General features: G+C 44.6%; 1 protein-coding gene across 4 annotated transcripts in view; it reads left to right on the top strand.

Annotated features, from left to right (window-relative positions):
- The first annotated feature begins 11010 nt into the window (after positions 1 to 11010).
- Positions 11011 to 22054, top strand: part of LOC309563033 (transducin-like enhancer protein 1) — a 111003-nt gene continuing 99959 nt past the window's right edge. For all 4 annotated transcript variants that reach the window (XM_082267327.1, XM_082267326.1, XM_082267325.1 and 1 more), the window contains exon 1: positions 11011 to 11148. The gene's annotated coding sequence lies outside the window, so the exon portion shown is untranslated. The remainder of the gene's footprint in view (positions 11149 to 22054) is intronic.

Raw genomic sequence — 22054 nt, 5'->3', positions numbered from 1 at the left:
GGAGGAGGAGGGGGGCAGAGGCCAAGAAAAAGGAAACAAAAGGGAAGAGAAAAAAAGGAAGGAAAAGGGGGGGGACAAAAAGGGAAGGGAGGAGGGAGAAGGTGGCTTGAATAAGGAGAGGGATTGGAGGGAGGTCCTCTATTGTATTAATCTTGTTTATCCTTCTTCAGGGTTAACCCCCCATCCCCATGAGCATTCCATGCAAACAAGAAGGTATGTGAGGGGAGGGGGATGAGCAGATTCAGGAGAAGATGGATGAAGAGGAGGAGGAGGAGGGGGGGGGGGATATAAAGGATTAGGGGGAGTGCAGGAAAAAAAGCCTCCCCTTCTCACTCCTGTTAGCAGTCTCCAGAGGAGACATGGGGAGTCTGACTTGTCAGGTTTGGATACAGGAGATGTAGCATCATCATCATCATCATCCTCTTCTTCATGGTACCAGCACATCTTTCTCATCTGCCGTACATCTCTGACATATTAGGAGACCCCCCCTCCTATAGTCCTACTTATTTCCAGGAAAACAACCAGTTCATGCCGGCTGCATATTGGAAACAATATTACTGGAGTGTATTATAAATTGGTAATCTTCTACTAACCACTGATGACTTGATTTTATCATACATTTCTATCCAATCTCTCTGCCTGTCTACCTTATGATGGCCATACATGCATTCAATAAATGATCAACTTCTTTTCCAATCAATCACACCCGATAGGGATAATCAATCAATAGTCTACAACCTAATCGATTGATATGACCCACGCGAGGAAGTGGATTTCGAACAATAGAAGGTATCATTGTAAATTATCAACTGTATCTTTGTTTTTTGTTTTTCAACATGCAATCTCATAAACGAATTGATCAAAATGGTTGTAAACTCGATTGTTTTTTTTTTTCTTTTTCACCCTGAGAGAGAAACACATAATGAGTACTAGCTCATTATGCAATACTTACCTTAGAACGAGCCCCCTCCGTTCCGCCCGCTCACCTCTTTGACGGGCGACATGTTCAGTCGCCCGTCTTCCGGGATGGTGGCATCCGGCCATCTGATTGGCCGGAGCCACGGTGACGTCACTCCCGCGCGCGGCAGCCGACGGTCACGGCACGGGGCTCTGAAGGAACGCCACCAGCGGCCGTTCCTTCAGAGCGCATGCGCCAGTGATGTCACTGGCTGCATGTAAGGTAAATATCTCCTAAACGGTACATGTTTAGGAGATATTTACAGTACCTATAGGTAAACCTTATCATAGGCTTACCTATAGGTACAAGTGTCAGAGGAGGGTTTACTTCCTCTTTAAATTCACAAACACAGCACCTCGGTGCTGCTTATCGGTACAATGCAATCAATCGTTTTCTGTCCCAGGCAATCGACTTGGTTTGATCATATCCAATGTCAATCAATCAGAAGGTAAACTGCGCCTATTCGGTTGCCTGCTGATTTGATCGTTTTCATCAAATCACACATGGGTCAGATAATAAAATAGAAGCGTGTGCAGCCACCATTAAAGAGGAATGCCGCCGTTAGGCCTCATGCACACTGGACGTTATCAAAAGCCAGTAGAAAGTTGTAATTGTAGGAGTTTTTCAGCTTTTTTGCAGTAGCGTTTTTTCTGCGTTTTTTAGCTTTTTTCAGCTGTAGAATTTTTTAGCTTTTTTTTTTGCAAAACTATACTACACAAAAGCTTATGGCTCAAAAACGTTGATAAACGCAGAATAGCCATGTTTTTTGGCGTTTTTAAGCTTTTTATCAGAGGTAGAGCGTTTTTACAGCTGAAAAACGCCTCTTAAAACCCACTAGTTCTGGGTTTTTATTCCAGCCACAAAACGCCCCTGCCAAAAATTGCTGAAAACATGTGCATTGACACTTAGGATAACATGCTAGGGAGTTTACTGGCTGTAGAAAAAAACATCTGACGCCAAAAACAGCAGCTGTAAAAACATCCAGTGTGCATGAGGCCTCACTATCAAAAATGAAATTGTATATTTCAAATTCTTGTCTCTAGTCCATATTTACTAATCCAGGGAGTCAAGCTTTGTCTTGCTTGCAGGCAAAGTTCTCCCTACACTGCACTTTTCTGGTGCAGCCATCCTGAACTGAGACCTGACACATGCGCAGACATGCCACAGTGGGCCTTTGCCAGGTCTATGGGACTTGGCAGAGCCCTGCCACATGTTGGCATGCGCTGGTATACCGCAGGCCCTGCCATTGAACGTCAGTGCATGTGCAAGATCCCACAAACATCATATCTCCCAGGAGGCAGTTCACTGGATCTTGCGCATGCGCAGAAACGCAATGGGGCTCCCAGACAGATCTGCAGCATATATGCACATATGAGGACACATCACCCTCATCTAGGTGAGGATAAGGACACTAATTTAATGTAAAAAGTCTATTTTTTTATGTCTAAAGCTGGATACACACTATACAACTTTTGTTGTTAGATTTCCTTCAGATTTACCTTTTCTATGTAGTGCAAGGGCCTGCCAGATTGCATACAAATTGAAAGTGTTTAGGTCTGACCTTATATTATATGGTTTTGGTAAATCTAAAGGAAACAATCTATAGAAAATTGTATAGTGTGTATCCAGTTTAAGAGGCAGAAGGGAGGAGGCAGAAGAGAGAATCTTAAGAAAAGGGGAAAAAATCCACTTGAAAATGACTATACACTATATAATCTGATTGTAAAATTCCCTATATAATGACCATACATCTTTAGATTTTATTATATGATCTATGTGCACATTGGGCAAAACAATCAAATTAGTAAACAATTAAATAGGCATAACTACATCTGATCAATGTATTCATTTTATATATTTATTACATTTATTTATATAGCACTGACAATTTACACAGTGTTTTACATATTGTACATTCATATCAGTCCTCAAGGAGCTAACAAAGGTCCCTATCATACATCATACACACACATACGGGAACCAATTAACTAACCAGCGTGAAACCCACGCAAGCACATAGAGTTCTTGCAAACTCCGGGCAGATGGTGTCCTGGTTTGGATTTGAACCAAAGATTTACACTTGATTTAGATTGGATTTGATCAAACCAAGTCGATCGGTAAAGGTTTGCGTTGCATCGACCAATCTGCAGCACTGGGATGCTTTGTTCATGAATCAGATTATATTTCGATTAATTGGTTTATGATATTGCATGGTGGAAACAGAGATGTGATTGATAAGTGACGATCGGATCTTCCACCTACCAAATATATCGAACAACTGGGTTGTTGGCTATAGATTTTTTTTTTTTTTTTATAACTGAATGAAATCAAACATTTATCAGAGTGTCTATGACCACCATTAGATCTACCATCAACTATGCAGTGTAAGGGCCTGCCTGTTTTCAAACAAATTGAATGGATTTAGACGTGTATTCTTATAACATAGTTTTGCTAATCTAAAGAGATTGTAATATCAGATTGTATAGAGTATGGACAAATTTAGGCCATATTTATTATGCCACTTCTGGATATCTTAAAGTGGTTGTAAACCTCAGACATGAAGTTTGAACAAAGCATGTCCTTCTATAGCAGTGATGGCGAACCTTGGCACCCCAGATGTTTTGGAACTACATTTCCCATTAAGATTCCCATGATGATTGCCATGATACATTTCCCATGCACTCTGCAGTGTAGTTGAGCATCATGGGAAATGTAGTTCCAAAACATCTGGGGTGCAAAGGTTCACCATCACTGCTCTATAGTGTGTTCCAATTTCAATTTAAAGTACTAAATAGCGATCGACCTTTGGGGCCGATTCCGATATATCGGGGAAAGTGCATATCGGCCTCCGATATATCGGCATTACCGATAATCGGTCGATCCCCAGTACTAAGCATCATTTCTGTCTGCTGTTTCATTCCTCTGTTATCAGCATGAATCACTTCTGACAAGTTTTCCTGACACCAAGAGAAAAAAAGATGGCAGGAAGCAGGGCCGGGACAAGGGGTGGGCAGGAGGGTCGGTCGCCCTGGACGCAATGGTTTATTGCAGGGATGGGCGGGGCGCCTTGACCCTAAACCTAAGGGAAGGGGGGCGCAGTTTGGCATCCTTGCCCTGGGCACTGGATGACCTTGTCCCGGCACTGGCAGGGAGAGTGCTCCAGCTGATTGACAGCCTCAGCTCTGTTCCTGTGTGCTGTGTGAAAGTAGGGTGTGTCCACTCCCTCCAATCAGCTCTCAGAGCTCTTCTCACTGAGCTCTGCAGTGTGCAATTTCGGCTGCCCATTCTCTTTTTTTTGACAGCTTTATAAATTCTGCACTTTGAACGGATGTAGGGAAGAGAAGGCTGCAGATAAACGGGTACAACTTGCACAAGTATTTGTTTCATCTCTATGTATCACCTGAGGCCATTCACATCACTGGGTATATGGAAGGGTTTACAACCAATTTAAGTGACAGATATATAAATATTTTCTTCATGTGACGAGATGTATACAGTATTTTCTAACATTTCTTTAATATATTTTTTTTTTAATGATGAAGCAATAAATGCAGTCCTGCCCACTCTAACGTCTTGCCTTCCTTTGTCCAGGTGAGGATGCCTCTGTGTATGTCCAGTCCACCTAGTCATCTTCCTGCAGTGTATGAGCACATCAACATGCCAATAATAACGTTTTTAGCATTATACAACAACTTTATTTGCACATTTTTTTTATTTCACATGACAGGAGCAGAATTACTTATCTTTGGCCCTATAGACTTTTAAATGGGAGCCGGGGTTGCCAACCATTAGTACATTTACTGACAGTTTGTAAAAGTCAATGACTTTCGCAACTGTCCGTAAATATCAGGGGCTGATAATTTGTCATGCTGTGTTGACTTTTGTAAGTGTAAGAGCCGGTTCACACTGAGGCGATCCGACTTCGGGGTGGCAACCTGTGAAGTCGCGTGCAACGCTGTGCACCACGACTTCGGCGCGACTTGCAGGGACTTCACATAATGGAAGTCTATGCAAGTCGCTCCGAGGTCGCCACAAAGTAGTACAGGACCCTTTTTCTAAGTCGGAGCGACTTGTGTTGCTCCTATTAGAACGGGTCCTGTACTACTCAATGGACCGCGACCGACCGTGACTTGTCAGGCTGACAAGTGGCCTGACAAGTCGCGCTAGTCTGAATGGGCTCTAAGCCATGCAAATTACTTGTTAGGGGTATTATAAATGTTTGGATGTTGTGTTTATACTTTTTACATATTGATTGCCTTAGTTTTAATAACAGTCGGTTCACACTGATCCGACTTGAAGTCGCCCCGACTTCGGGCGACTAATGAAGTTGCCCGTGCACCGCAACTTTGGCGCGGCTTGCAACAACTTCACATAATGGAAGTCAATGCAAGTCGCTCCGACTTTGCAAAAAAAAGGTGCAGGAACCTTTTTCTAAGTTGGATCGACTTGAGTCGCTCCTATTAGAACGGTTCCATTGCACAGCATGGACTGCTACTTGTCAGGCGACCAAGTCGCCTGACAAGTCGGATCAGTGTGAACCGGCACTAAGAGTTCTGTCATTTTTCTGGTTGTCAGTAAAAAAAACATGCTCCGTCAGTAAATTTTCCATGTTTTGTCAGTAAAAATGGCAGCGGGAGGTTTACAACCCTGAAAAAGGCACGCAAATGAAAGTTTTTCAGGCACTCCCATCAGGGTTGTTAACCTCCCGCTGCCATTTTTTACTGACAAAACATGGTAAATTTACTGACGGAGAATGTTTTTCCCATGAAAGCCTATAGGGCCAAAACCTGCAATTCTGCTTCAAATAAACTCATGCACTTTTGCAAGTTTCATGCAAAATGGGACAAATAACACAATGCTCTGGTGTGAACAGGCCCATTGAGAATAATGGGATTCTTCATCTTGAGTGTTGTCATGCTTTGGTAATTGCTTGACAAAACATTCTGGTGGGAATGGGGAATAACTTAATGACATTTAGTTTGCTAATATGCTGTAAATCATAGTTTTTTTTTTTTTTTTAGCTAACTGCTTTCACTTTTTTTTATCCTTGATGGCATCTTTAAAGCCGCTAATCTCCTGCATCCAGTTTATTACTGCATCCTGTCTATGTGGTGATGGCTGTATGATATTTCTCAAAAATGGTTTCCTGATGGTGAGAACAGTGGCCCAAGCATATGTAATGTGTTTTAAGGGCTCTTTCACACAGTATGTCCGTCGGACGGACTCCGTTTTTCTCAGCGGGGGATCGATCCGCCGATCCCCCGCTGAGCAGGAGGATGACAGCTGTGTCTCCGCGCTGTGTGCGGAGACACAGCTGTCAGTTCCCCATACATCTCTATGGGGAAATCGGATGGGAACGGACCGTCGGTCCGTTCTCATCCGATCCCATCCGATCCGATCCGCTGTTTCCATCCGTCCAGATTTGCCGAATCGAATCGGATGTCAGCGGACATGTCTCTGCTGACATCCAATGCCCCATAGAGATGCATGGGGGGACCGTTCAGATCCACCAAAAAAACAAACAGGCGGATCTGAACGGTCCGCCTGTGTGAAAGGGTCCTAAAAGGCCGCTTGTTGTCTCCTTCAGAAGAATATATGACAAGGTGACAACCTCAGGAACAATTGGGAGACAAGGACACCCTATAACAAGAAGTGCCTGAACAAGCACCCTTAGGCCTCATTCACATACAGGCGTTTTGGAATCATGGTCAGAATTCAGGCAACTCTGCCTAAGTGCCGGTTCACACTGGTTCGATGCGGGAACCCTGCGAATCCACTGCGGGTTCCCGCATCGCACCCAACTCGCAGGCAGTTTACACTGCCATATGCAAACTGCTTTGAGTGTCAATACAAAGTTAATGACACCCCCACATTAGTTTGCATATCGCAGTGCGAATTGTCAATTCGCACTGGAATCAGATCGCATAGGTGTGAACACCCATGCAATCCGATTCTGGTGCAGACCAAAAAAAGGGTCCTGCACGACTTTGGTCCGAATGTGATGCGAATTCAGCCTGCATCGCACAGACATCGCATGTGGTTTGCAGAGCAGTGCGGTGCAAATCACATGCGATGTCTGACATCGCTATAGTGTGAACCGGCACTAAGATTCCAAATCGCGGCAAAACCCACATGGCGCTTTTGAGTGCCATTCATCCTGAATGGCACTCCAAACACAGCGCAAGCGTGAGAATTGCGGCAAAACGCGTGTATAAAACTGTGCCTGGTTAAGAGCCAAAATCTGGTCACTGAACTTTTTGGGTGTGACAAACACGCTTAGGGAATGGGCTGCCCTATGTGCCTTTTAAATTGTTAGCAGGAAGCCACGTTCCCGCTTTGGTGTCCAAACTATGGCCCACCAGCTGTTCAGGAACTACAATTCCCATCATGCCTAGTTATGTCTGTGAATGTCAGAGTTTTACAAAGCCTCATGGGAATTGTAGTTTCTGAACAGCTGGAGGGCCATTGTTTGGACACCCCTGCGTGACGGCTGAGGGATGTGTGAACATGGCCTTATGGCAGGATGACCAGATATTATTTTCATGAAAGTTACTGATTTAAAAAGGATTTTTGAAATGTCATTCACACGTTAATAATGAACTTTACGTCTGCTTTAGGATACAAAATCCTTGTGCTGAAAAAAAGAAATGGAAGGCATCCTTTTTTCAGTGCAATGCGTGTAAACGCAGGTAAGCACACGGCAATGTGTTTAACGCACAGGGCACTTAACACATAAGACATGACAGCTTAGGTTCTGTTCACACCTAAATGGCGGAAAAACACGGAATGCGTTTGCGATGCCATTATTTCTTCATGGCACCCCATGGGGACAATTTTGTCGAGCGACAAATCGCGATACAAACGTAGCAAAAAATCGCAATGCGAAACGCTCCTGGCTCTGTGCCAAGATTTGGTACATGAGCTTCTTTGGAGCAGAGGGAGGCCCAGTCAAATGAAGGGTGCCGTTCCAAAAGCGCTACTCTAAAAAAAACACAAAAACGCTCAAAAAAACCTGCTTCGGCAGCTGTCGTTGCGCTACGTTTAGGTGTGAATGGAGCCTTAAAGTTTTCTTTACAAATAAAGCTTATTGAAGGAAAAAAAAAGTTGTAGGCCTTGTTCAGGTGGGCAGCAGCCCTTGCCACCCTTCTGAAAAGAGATCCGCGGTGGGAATCAATATGCTGCCTACTCGTTGCCTGGTTTAATCCTAAAAAGTGTCGATCCACTGCATCGCAGTTTCGTGCATTGCACATGGTTGCAGGAAGCCCCCATTCGCTTGAATGAGTTGCGTTCAGTGGCGATACTGGCAGCCGAACTCAAAGGGGGGTGTTTATTGTTTGTGCCGGCATGTGTACAGCCCCGAGTGGCTGCATGTCCTTCTATCAAGTTGCACAATTGGGGGATGGTAAAAGCAACTCACTACCTAACAGCCGTGTGAATGAGTCCTTCCAGTGCAAGTTAAAACGCACAGCAATGCAGTGCGCCAACAAACGTGCAGTTTTGTGCGCTCAACACACATATTGAGGGGTGAATGGACCCTTAGGGCTTATTCATAGCAGTGGCTGCACTAAAACACAACTGCTGATGTGCTTGTACCATGACAGCCGCGCTGATTGCGGCTCACTGCAAGGTATACCTTGTTTTTTAATAATTTTCATTTGATTATTACTAATAGAACTTTATTATTAATATTACTCTACGGAATTTATATAGCGCCATCAGTTTGCGTAGTGCTTTAGAATATATTATAAAGTGATTTTTTTTTATTAAGTCCTATTGTGGTGGTGGATTGCATTGCACTGTGCTGAAAAAGGTACTGCATGCCGTACTTTTCCCGGCGCACACCGCCGGAACGTGCCGTTACCATGGGGCCCTAAACTGCCCCAATACTGCCCTAGTATGTCTATATACTACCCTTGCCCACCCCTATACTGCCCTAGCCTGTCTATATACTACCCTAGCTTGCCTTAGCCTGTCTATATATTACCCTAGCCTGCCCCTATACTGCCCTAGTATGTCTATATACTACATTAGCCCACCCCTATACTGCCCGAGCCTGTCTATATACTACCCTAGCCTGCCCCAATACTGCCCTAGTATGTCTATATACTACCCTAGCCCACCCCTATACTGCCCCAGCCTGTCTATATACTACCCTAGCCTGCCCCAATACTGCCCTAGCCTGTCTATATACTACCCTAGCCTGCCTCTATACTGCCCTAGCCTGTCTATATACTACCCTAGCCCGCCCCTATACTGCCCTAGCCTTTCTATATACTACCCTAGCCTGCCTCTATACTGCCCTAGCCTGTCAATATACTACCCTAGCCCATCCCTATACTACCCTAGCCTGTCTATATACTACCCTAGCCCATCCCTATACTACCCTAGCCAGCCCCTATACTGTACTAGCCTGTCTATATATTACCCTAGCCAGCCCCTATACTGCCCTAGCCTGTCTATATACTACCCTAGCCTGCCTCTATACTGCCCTAGCCTGTCAATATACTACCCTAGCCCATCCCTATACTACCCTAGCCTGTCTATATACTAACCTAGCCTGCCTCTATACTGCCCTAGCCTGTCTATATACTACCCTAGCCTGTCTATATACTACCCTAGCCTGCCTCTATACTGCCCTAGTATATCTATATACTACCCTAGCCTGCCCCTATACTGCCCTAGCCTGTGTATATACTACCCTAGCCTGCTCCTATACTGCCCTAGCCTGTGTATATACTACCCTAGCCTGCTCCTATACTGCCCTAGCCTGTCTATATACTACCCTAGCCTGCCTCTATACTGCCCTAGCCTGTGTATATACTACCCTAGCCTGCTCCTATACTGCCCTAGCCTGTCTATATACTACCCTAGTCTGCCTTTATACTGCCCTAGCCTGTCCATATACTCCCCTACATGCCCCAATACTGCCACAGCCTGTCTATATACTACCCTAGCCTGCCTCTATACTGCCCTAGCCTGTCTATATGTTACCCTAGCCTACCCCTATACTGCCCTAGCCTGCCTATATACTACCATAGCCCACCCCTATACTGCCCTAGCCTGCCCTTATACTGCCCTAGCCTGTCCATATACTCCCCTACATGCCCCAATACTGCCCTAGCCTGTCTATATATTACCCCAGCCTGTCTATATATTACCCTAGCCTGTCTATATATTACCCTAGCCTGTCTATATATTACCCCAGCCTGTCTATATATTACCCCAGCCTGTCTATATATTACCCTAGCCTGTCTATATACTACCCTAGCCCACCCCTATACTGCCCTAGCCTGTCTATATACTACCCTACATGCCCCAATACTGCCCTAACCTGTCTATATATTACCCTAGCCTACCCTTATACTGCCCTAGCCTGTCTATATACTGCCCTAGCCTGTCTATATACTATCCTAGCCCATCCCTATACTGCCCTATCCCAGTGGCATATCATCCATGGGTGCAGCATGTTCTCTGCACACAGGCCCTAAGAGATGGGGGGAGGGGTGCCCACTGTGCTGACACACACTGTACCCATGGATGCCCTGGGGCAACAAGATGGGTAAGCAGTAACATGGTGGTATGTCATATAATTTTGTATATAGACAAGGTGCTGTTGCATGTAAATCTGACTTCCTGATAAATGTAATATTAGTTTTAATTATCATGATATAAAATAATGAAGTAGTGCCCTTTGTTGGGTATGATTTTCTTTTTTTTTTGGGGGGGGGGGCAGCATTTTATTCTTGGACCCAGGCAGCACAATGTCTTGAGCCAGCCCTGCTAAGTAAATCCATGCTCCTCACAAAGGTGACACTATTGGCCCTCAGGAATGTTGTGCTCTTTTTATTTTGCGGTACTGTTTCCTCCCCAAAGCCCACACAGAGCTAGGAGAAGAGAACTGAGGGGGTTAAGGCTTGCAGCCACACTCTAACTTCCAGGCTTTCATGGGTTAAGAGAGTCTGCCATCACTTTGATTGGCAGCCCAGCGACGCGCAACCAATGAAGGAAAAGCAATCGGATCCCACGTGGGGCAGAGCGGAACGGGATTGGTTGGAGGTAGCTGGGGCAGCCTGCAGGAGCCCGGACCCACGTGGAGCTGGCGGCCGCTGATTGAGCCGGAGGGAGGGGCTGCACCGAGCACCGGGAGACTGGGCCCGACTGGACACCGGCTCCTCCTACCTCGGGGCCCGGTGAGAAGGGGCGATCCGGGGGGAGGGTGGGAAATGGCAGGACGGGATAGACGGGGAGAGAGAGAGGCCTGTGTGGAGAGGAGGGGAGGGAGAATCCCCCGTATGTGTGTGCTGTATACAGCCAGGAGAGAGGGTGACCACAGGAGGACGGTGTGTATGTGCTGGAGGGGGACATGAGGCCGACCATTGTCTGCAGGTGATTCTAAACCATCTCCATCCTGTGTTGTTGTGTATTGATATACAAGGAAAGCTGCTGGGGGCCATTGTAGGAGGTAGGTCACTTCCCCCTCCCCCACAGGGACCATCCTGTCACATCTCAGGGACCCTTAGTCGTGCTTTCTAAGTCCTATGTCCCCCTATAACTTAAATGTTTAGATGGAGTGGGCAGTATTAGAACCTGGGGTTTGGCCCATTCACACTTGCTGCATGCTGGAACATTTTATGTGTGGGCTGGGCTTCCTTGTGGGGGTGGGGCTTTGGCTGGATATAAGACAGTACCGGCGCATAGACTGGCCCTTATGCTAAATGGCGGTTTGAGCACCAGGGATGGTCCTTGTGCGCTGCAGGGCCTTGCGTTGTTACAAAGCACGTCCCCCCATCAGAGTGACCATTCTATATGCTAAAGGACATATTTTTTATTTTTTTGCCTACAGGATGGTCCCTGTTGTGCGCTGGCGGTGCCTTAGGTTGTTATAATGCACAGCACCACCTGAACACAAGAGACTGTCCTTTATGCTATAAAGAGAACTGGCGGGATGGTCCCTGTTGTGCGCTGGCGGTGTCTTGCATGGTTAAAAAGTGCAGCACCCCCCCATCAGAGTGACCAGTCTATATGCTAATGGGCATTTTTTTTACCTATGGGATGGTCCCTGTTGTGCGCTGGTGGTGCCTTATGTTGTTATGCACAGCACCACCTTAACACAAGAGACCATCCTTTATGCTATAAAGAGAACTGTTGGCATGCGGGATGGTCCCTGGTGTGCGCTGCAGGGCCTTGCGTTGTTACAAAGTGCAGCGCCCCCCCCCCCCCCCCCATATCTGAGTTACTAGTCTATATGCTAATGGGCACGTTTTTTGTTACATACAGGATGGTCCCTGTTGTGTGCGCTGCAGGGCCTTGCATTACAAAGTGCAGCACCCCCCCCCCCCCATATCTGAGTAACCAGTCTATATGCCAATGGGCACTTTTTTTTTTTTTTTACATACAGGATGGTCCCTGTTGTGTGCTGGCGGTGCCTTATGTTGTTATAATACACAGCACAAGCACACAACAGTGACTGTCCTGAATGCTACAAAGAACACTGTCGGCATGCGGGATGGTCCCTGTTGTGCGCTGCAGGGCCTTGCGTTGTTACAAAGTGCACCACCTCCCATCTGAGTGACCAGTCTATATGCTTATGGTGGTGCTTTATGTTATAATACACAGCACCAGCATACAACAGGGACCATCCTGTATGCTACAAAGAATACTGCCAACATGCGGGATGGTCCCAGTTGTGCACTGCAGGGCCTTGCGTTGTTACAACGTGCACCACCTCCCATCTGAGTGACCAGTCTATATGCTAAAGGACATGTTTTTTTACCTATGGGATGGTCCCTGGTGTGCGCTGGTGGTGCCTTATGTTGTTATAATGCACAGCACCACCACCAGATCACAAGAGACCATCCTGTATGCTACAAAGAACACTGTCGGCTTACAGGATGGTCCCTGGTGTGCGCTGCAGGGCCTTGTTACAAAGAGCAGCACCCCCTCATCTGAGTAACCAGTCTATATGGGAATTTTTTTTTTTTACCTACAGGATGGTCCCTGTTGTGTGCGCTGGTGGTGCCTTATGTTCTAATGCACAGCACCACCCTAAGAACACAGCAGAGACCATCCTGTATGCTATAAAGAACACTGTCGGCATATGAAATGGTCCCTGTTTGCTGCAGGTCCTTGTGTTGTTACAAAGTGCAGCGCCCCCCATCTGCTCATCTGGGTGACCATTCTATATGCTAAAGGACATTTTTTACCTGTGGGATGGCCCCTGTTGTGCACTGTGGAGGTGCCTTATATTGTTATAATGCACAGCACCAGCACACAACAGAGACCATCCTATATGCCGCAAAGAACACCATGGGCATGCGTGATGGTCCCTGGTGTGTGGCGGCAGTGGGGACGGTGCCTTTTGCACTGTTAAGGGGAGTACACACTTTAAAAAAAAATTCAGCCGAACAATCGTCCGGTTTTCTTTGTTGTTTTACAGCAAGATGGAACCGAGGAAGGAAAAAATGTACAAAAATTCTCGTACGACAAAGGCTTTTTTTTGTATTGTTTTTGATCATGCGCAATCTTTGTTTGTTTTCTGATTTTTATTGTACGAAAATGCTACACATTAAACTTAAATCATTCGTTCTGTTCCCATACAAGAAACATTTTGGAGTTTGTCCCTTCAGAATTTTTTGTTGAGAAGGTCAGAAGTTGTGTACACGCTATGAGAAAATCTTCCGATCGTTCTCTGATGAAAATGTTTGCCTTACTTTCTTACAATGTGTCCAAGCCCTTTCACACTGACGGACCAATCAGGTTCACCCGTCAGTTTTTCAGACAGACCCGATCGGACCATACATAGCTTTTTATGGAGCAGCGGATCTGTCTAAAACCAGATGGATGGGGATCTGTCCCCCCATCTGTCCATTGGATTGGATGGAAATGGCAGGTGGTCTGTTTCCAACAGACCACCTGATCTAGAACAGCTGGCTGTGTCTGCTCTGCATAATGGGGCGGACATGGATCTGAAATCTGCCTGATCAGAGGAGAGATCCCCCACTGAGGAGGCGGATCTGCTTGGCAGAGTCTGCCCTGTCTAAAAAGGGCCTTGCACTGTTTACTACTTTGATTCTTTTTGTGAAATGTCAAACTGACATTTCATGGATTTCAGGTGAGCTGTGGTGTAAAAGTGCAGCATGTCTTCATTTATCTGCCGCCCACCTTAAGGCATTGTTGAGCACATGGGACAGAAAAACACCAGTCAATGCATGTAGTGTGAACAGGAGCTTTGGGCCCTGTCACATGGGCAGCTTTCGTTCTGATCAGCAGGTGATCTGTCCGCTGATCCCCCTAATAAACTGAGCAAAGCAGGGTGGATGACAGGTTTGTGCCTGCTCAGTTTACATATAGCAGACACGGACAGAGTACACTCTGCTCTATGGGCCGCTGGGAGTAAATGGACTCCGCTGTCCGTTTACACCCAGCTGCCTCCGATCCGCCTAAGCGGAAGAGGATGCTTGAAGTAGGCAGGTACACCAGTCCATTTAAACCCACCGGTCCAAAGAAATGCATGGAGCTTCTGTTCTGTTCGGCCTGAAAGACCAACAGGCAGACCTGCTTGGATCACCTGTGTGAAAAGGTCCTGAGACCTGTGTGATTTGTCATACGATTCGACAGTTCAAAATCGCATGACAAGTTTCCGCCCCCCCCCCCCCCCCCCCCCAGTGCTGGCAATGGAACTATTCAAATCAGTGTGACTCTGAAAAAGGTTCCTGCACTACTTTTGTGATTATTTGCAACTTGCATTGACTTCTGTTAATGCTGCGCACCTTTTGTGAAATGAAGTCCCAAGCAAAAATGAAATTGGAGGTCCGAATCCCACTGATCTGTGGCTTGCGCAATTTCAAAGCCGCATTGGTGAGGACAAGGGCTTACTGCCCATTTAGGCCTCGTTCACATAGGGAGGGTTACATAGTTTGTGAGGTCGAAAAAAAAAAATCAGTCCATCCAGTTCAACCTATGATGTGTGTGTGTTTGCTGTTAACCGTACATTGTATACCCCTGTATGTTGTGGTCTTTAAAGCGGAGTTCCAGCCATTTACTCACCTGTCCAACGGTCCAGCGATGCGGCCGCTGGAAGCCTCGATCCTCTCCCTCGGCGCCGGCATCACTGCTGTGGGCACCCGGCTGTTACAGTTTGCGGCTTCACAGCCGGGTACCCACTGCGCATGCGCGAGTCGCGCTGCGCGCCGTGATTGGCCGGCAATCTTCTGGGACCTCTGACGTGTCCCAGAAGATTGCAGGGAGGGAGGGGGAGAGGAGAACTTCCGCTCAGGGCGCCGCGGCGCTCCGAGCGGAAGTAGGAGCGGGTACCTGTCAAAACTAGGTACCCGCTCCCCCCCCCCAAAAAAATGACATGCCAAATGTGGCATGTCGGGGGGTCAGGACTCCCTAAAGCGGAAGTTCCACTTTTGGGTGGAACTCCGCTTTAAGGTGCCCATCTAATAGTTTTTTGAAACTATCGATGCTCCCTGCTGATACGACTGCTTGTGGAAGAGAATTCTACATCCTTACCGCTCTTACAGTGAAGAACCCCTTATGTGATTTAAGGTTAAACCGCCTTCCCTCTAGTTTTAGTGAGTGGCCACGTGTCTTATTGTATTCCCTTTCTCTGAATAGTTTGTTCCTTATGCTAGGGTTGCTAGTACAGTATTTGTACAATACCATAAACGCATACAAGGCAGGGTTTACCCACACAGGTGTTCCATGCATCCTCATGCAGGCAGACTTATTGATGTCTATTGGGATACAGCGGCTGCATCTCAATATGATGTTGGTGTGGTTGTAGGCCGCTGAACTCTGTCTGTGGTCAGGGACCCAAATGATTTCCTACTGAGACACAACGGCTGTGTCCCAATAGACATCAGTAGGACTGCCTGCACAAATAAACAGGCATTATGGTATTGTACACACTGTGTGAACAAGACCTTACATCGGTTCTGCCTGCTGACCCCCTTTAGCCCCCATGCAACCACAGTTGCAGTGTGGTGTACAACCTATCCACTGCATTTGCAGCTTAAGGGGGAGTGGCTGGGTGGTGGTAAAAACGCTGTAAAGTTGTTTTTTTTTTTTTTGTACTGACACCCCCCCTCATGCAAGTGTAAAGGAGCCCCCTAAGCATGGGGAAATTTCTAATGGAGGCTAGTAGGAGCACACAATGGGGATTAATCCTTTACCACTCTACAAAAATAAAGGAAAACGTTTTGACTGGACATACTCTTTCAATATTTTCTATATTTACTTTTGTAACACTTCACTCTTACCGCAAGTCTGTGTTGTGTGCCATGGGTTTCCTCCGGATCTGTCAGCACCTCTCCTCCCTGATCTCCTCTGGCAAGGCTTCAAACTCGGGATAGGCTGTGGTGTTTCTGTGGCTGCCTTCAAGGCATAGGCACCCCCCCCCCAGCCTTCCTCCACACCTCTCTGTATACCTACACACCCTGCTCCTCCTTGCATCCCTCTTCTGCTGGCTTTCTGTGCCTGAAATTTAACAAGGTGTCTGCTTTGTGCGTTTGGCTTGTGGAATATCGCCGATAAAGGACTGTTTTGAAGCACTTTGGCTTTCTTCAGAGCCCAATAATGCTTGCTCCTATGTAAACAAGCCAGTTAAGTGACCGTGGTTCCTCATTCACTTCCTTTGTAATACTGTAGACATTAATATGCTATTTTCTCTTTGCAACATGTGCAACTACTTATTCATAGTCTGGTCCACGGAAGTTTATTGTCTAAAAGGGATGTATTAGTCATCATAGATGTTGCCATGGGTAGATTTCCTAATTGGCAAGCATGTTGTTTTGGTCATGTGATCTGTGCGTGCCCTATTAAGATGATCAGTTAATCACCCCTCAGCTGGGTCTTCCTATTCACAGACAGGACTGACTTCCCAAACGCGCTTATGCCTGCTTCACACCTATGCTTTATTTTTTTTGGTGCTTTTGCAGAAGCGCACTATAGTCCATTTGAAATGGTTTCCTATCGGACGCATTCACATTTATGCTTTTTTTTTTTTTTTTTTTTCTGCCACTGTGTTTTTTGGAATGGGTCAGGCACACAAAACTGTGCTTTTTGGTTTAGTAGACTTCAATGGAGACACTGCAGAAAAGCATGTAGTATGTTTTTAATGCATTTTTGCTTTTTTTTTTTTTAATGAGTCCGACAACAAATTGGGCAAAAAATGCTTCAAAAACGCGTGTGCCAAAATGCATTGCAAAAAGCACTGCAGAAACCGATCAAAAGCAAACTGCATATGAGTGAACTAGGCCTTAATGTGGTCTGCAGGAGAGAAGTTTTTTTACCTTTTTAAAAGTATAACTAAAGGCAAAACTTTTTTCTTTTAGTTTTCGATAGAATTAAAAGGGATTAAAATACTTGTCGGTTTTTATTGGCGTCTGTGTCCCCATTAAGGAGATTCACCCTCTCTATTTGTCCTGTTTACCATTATCATTGAAAGTAAAAGAAAATGCCAAGTTTTGGGTTGTCCCCATAAAAGTAAGAGGGGAAATCTTCCAATGGAGACAGTAGTTCTGGTGACCTTAATTTTCAGGGATTTCCTCTCACTTCCTGTTGTGCTATTGGACAGGAAGTGACTTGAAATCTCTGCAATGGGACACAATGATGAAAAATCTGACCGCAGTTCTCACCCTCCCTTGCTCTATCCAAACTGGGAAAAAAATGTTTTGCCTATAGTTCTACTTTAATGCATAGAATGCAATAAGGTAAAAAACCTTGGGGCTTTTTAACCACTTTACCACTGGAGGATTTTCCTGCTGTACGTCCAGGCCACTTTTTGCGATTCGGCACTGTGCGACTTTAACTGACAATTGCGCGGTCATGCAACGCCGTACCCAAACAAAATTTACGTCCTTTTTTTTCCCCACAAACAGAGCTTTTTTTTTTTTTTGGTGGTATTTGATCACCTCTGCGCTTTTCATTTTTTGTGATAATAAAAAAAAAAAGCGACAATTTTGAAAAAATAACAATATTTTTCTACTTTATTAAATTAAATATTAAATTTTTGTCATATATTTAGGCCTAAATGTATTTAGCTACATGTCTTGGACAAAATAATTCTCAATGAGTGTATTTTTAACTGCTTTAAGACCGGAAGATTTTACCCCATTCCTGACCAGGCCATATTTTGCTATTCGGCACTGCGTTATTTTAACGGACAATTGCGCGGTCGTGCGATGCCATTCCCAAATTCGATTTGTCCTTTTTTTCCCACAAACAGAGCTTTCTTTTGGTGGTATTTGATCACCTGTGCGATTTTTACTTTTTGCGCTATAAACAAAAAAAAAAGCGACAATTTTGAAAAAATAACAATATTTTTCAAATTTTTTTTATATGAAACCCCCCCCCCCCCCCAAAAATGTGAAAATCAAATTTTTTTTAACATTTTAGGCCAATTTGTTTTCTGCTACATATGTTTGGTAAAAAAAAAATCGCAAAAAGCGTATTTTCATTGGTTTGCGCAAAAGTTATCGCAGCTACTAACTGCGGGAAATTTGTCATTTTATTATTTTTTTTTTTAACTAGTAATGGCGGTGATCTGCAATTTTTTTTTTTGCGGGACTGCGACATTGCGGCGGACAGATCGGACCCTTGACTGCCATTTTTGACACTTTTGGGGGTACCAGTGACATTACTACAGTAATCAGTGCTATAACTATGCACTGTTACTGTAAAAATGACACTGGCAGGGAAAGGGTTAACTTTTATTGGTGATCAAGGGGTTAATGTATGCCTGGTGCTTACTAACGTGTGTGGGGGGGGAGGTGACTGTGTGACACAGGCACAGATCGCAGGTTCAGCTATGCTGAACCCTGCAATATGACCCTGTCTGTCACATAGGAGATCCGCCCACTTTGTTTACACAAGCGGCTGCATCTCCATACGATCCCCTGACTCCCGCTGTGACTGAATATAGCGGGAGCGAGCCTCCGGCGGCGCGCATGCGCCGCCCACAGGGGGATGAGTCCAGCGACGTAGGTCTATGTCGCTGGACGGTATCGAGCCACTTTGCCACAGTACCAGCTCAGTGAGCTGTCGGCAAGTGGTTAAAATAGTTATTGAATTTTTGACTTGGACTGTTGTGGAGGTCTTTCTTTCTTTGCTGGCCTAAATTGTACTTTGCCTTAAAAGGAAAACCTATGCAGCCACTGAATTTAAAGGGGTTGTAAACCCTTTCATATACGCAGTGAAGTGACTGCCCCCATCGGATACAGATATGAAACCGATCCTCCTATATAAGTTGTTCTTGTTTTATTTGCACTTTTCTTCCCTCTACATCTGTTCAAAGTCCAGAAAGCTTGTCTGAGCTGAAGGGGTGCAGAGCTGAAATTACACTTTGTAAAACTCAATGAAGAGAGCTGATTGGAGGGAAGGAACAGAGCTGAGTAGGTCAATCAGCTTGAGCTCCCTCCCTTGTCACCTTTTTTCTGGTGGTGTCAGGAAAATTGACAGAAGTGATTCACGCTGAAAACAGAGGAACAAAGCAGCAGACAGAAATGACATTTAGTGCACTGGATAGAGACAAGTACATAAGGGATATGATTTGTTCATATTTCATGTTTGAGGTTTACAACCACTTTCAGGACTTTTAGAATGGAAAGTATTTGAATGTTGTTATTGGGTTTAGCTATTATTTTTATTTTGTTTTTAGAAAAGGTTAGTTTAGTCAAATTGAGCTATGTTTAAGACCTTGAGTGAAGTTCTATCTCTTGCTTTCCTACAGTCTTTATAGAATGGAATATACCTTGTTTAGCATTGCTCAAATTCTTTGTGGAAAATCCTTGTCCACTAGTTATTCCATTTACAAAATAGATTTAGCTGGCATGTTTCATCTTGAAGTTTGTAGCTAGAGGAAATTGTAGCTAGATTGTCTGTCTGATTTAGTTCCTTGGAAAAAAGTTGACTATTTTTTGTAATATATGGGGGGAAAAAAGCTTGCATGAATGAGTGCAGTGAGTTTGTGCTTCTCCCTTACCCAGCAAACATGACAAGCCTGGGGAAGGTTAAAATTGAGCCTAGGGTATGATTTTATTGAAATAGTTCCATTAGTCCAGCTTGACCAAAGAAAGTATGCATATACCTGAGCAATCACTGTGGTAGTTGTTGCTACTACAGGGGTCATGATCCTCCACACCCTGTGCCAAGTGGGTTCCCTTCTGCATAGTAACCACAGTGGGGGGGTCACTCGATTGGCACTGCCCCATTCACAGAAGATATTATTTCTTCTTTTTTTTTTTTTTTTTTTTTTTTTAAAGAAGTATTAAACCCAAAAGTAAACATTTATTATATTGCAGCTTACCAATTCCTTTGTGATAGCTGTATTAGCTTTCTTTTGTAGGTTTTCTTTCTTCTGTTTTCATCTGGTGATCCGGCCAGCAAGGCTGTTGTTTTTCAAAACCACAAACTCTCCAGCAGAATATCAGTTTACATGGATGAGACAAACCACTTGACACTGGCAGGTGGATAAAAATGATCAGCTTTTATTTATTCATGCAAAACCTTTATCCCAAAAGGGGGAGAAAAAACTGATTATAAAGTGTGTGCTGGAGTTTGGCCTCAATTTTGTTAGTGTTAAATTAGCAGATTTATATACACTAATGCCCCATACACACGTGCAGATTATCTGCAGACTTTTGTCTGCAGACTTACCTTTTCTATGTAGTGCAAGGGACTGCCAGATTGCATACAAATTGAAAGTGTTTAGGTTTGACCTCATATTATATGGTTTTGGTAAGTCTGCAGACAAAAGTCTTCAGATAATCTGCACGTGTGTATGGGGCATCACACTACCCTTCTCCACGAGACTGACAATGCTACCATCTGCTGTGACCCCTGTCCTTATTCCTCCAGTTGTCTCTGGCCAGATCACTAGGAAAAAGATAAAGAAAACTAATGCAGCCACCACATCTATAGATTGGTAAGCTGCAATTGAATACATGTTTAGCTTTAATGAATACAAGACATTATCTTATTGGATGTGGTGGAGATTGTGCTGTCTTACACACACACAATGATGAAATGCCTTGTATTCTTTGAATTATAATAATGTAAGGTCTGTGAATGGTGGCAGTGCCAGGTGCCCTGTGGTTATAATGCAGAAGGGTAACCGCTCTGCACAAGGCTCAGAAGGCTCTGCTATCAGTATAATAGTGACGACCCTTCCATTGATCTCCAATTTCCAGAGATTGCTCAGGTATGATATATAATTATACTTAGAAATGGTCCAAGCTAGATTAATGAAACTGCAGTAAAATCCATACCTAAACTTTAGCTTTAAGTCATGATGTGTTTAATTACACCTTTCTATTTGAAAACTCTCTTCCATAGCTTTTTGTTTTCTTAATGTATTGTAGCATGCATGCAATTTATTATTTTCCTTACATTAAATACTAGATTTTTTTTTTTTTTTAACTGTGGTATTTTGGTATTGACCTACACCACACAAATATTCTGCTTGTCCTTCTCACAGCAAGTTGACAGTTGCCTCTACTAAAAAAAAAAAAAAAAAAAAAAAAAAGAGAACGCGAGACTTGGCTTTGGCTGTCTAGCAACACGCCAGACTAGAAGCTCATACATTCAATGCTGCCAGGTTGCATTGCTTTTCTACAGAATAGAGAACAGGGGAGGATTTTTTTTCCTTCCAGACTCTACAGCTTCTAGTGGGAGATTAATTGCTGCTCTCTGGATTCCACAGAAAGGCAGTGCGTCCTGTCAGGCGGAACTATGTGTTTGGAACTTCTTTGCTCTCAGACTCTTTCTCCCTAAATAGTAGCTTCCCATACACCATGCAGGCTAGAAGCATTAGTTGCTCAGCTTTAGTCATTGGTTCTACTAGTAAGGGAAGAAACTGTGGGATGCTCACTTCCCTTCTAGTTCTTTTACTTCACTTCCCAGGTTGTCTCATCTAGCCTAAGTGTTGTAAGAGCTGTGTGGCTCTGTAAGGAAGGGAGAAATGATGGGATATAAAGAAATACACAGCAGCAAAGTAGATTACATGATGAAATTGTTGCTCGAGAGCCAAAGCTGAAGCAAGAATCTGGTGCACATATGAAAGATTAGATTAATGTGTATGGACGGTTATAGGCT

Source organism: Pelophylax lessonae (genome assembly GCF_965119305.1).
Source record: "Pelophylax lessonae genome assembly, chromosome: 1".
Classification (NCBI taxonomy): domain Eukaryota; kingdom Metazoa; phylum Chordata; class Amphibia; order Anura; family Ranidae; genus Pelophylax; species Pelophylax lessonae.
Note: the sequence above shows the minus strand (reverse complement) of the source record. Positions and strands in the feature narration are given on the sequence as shown.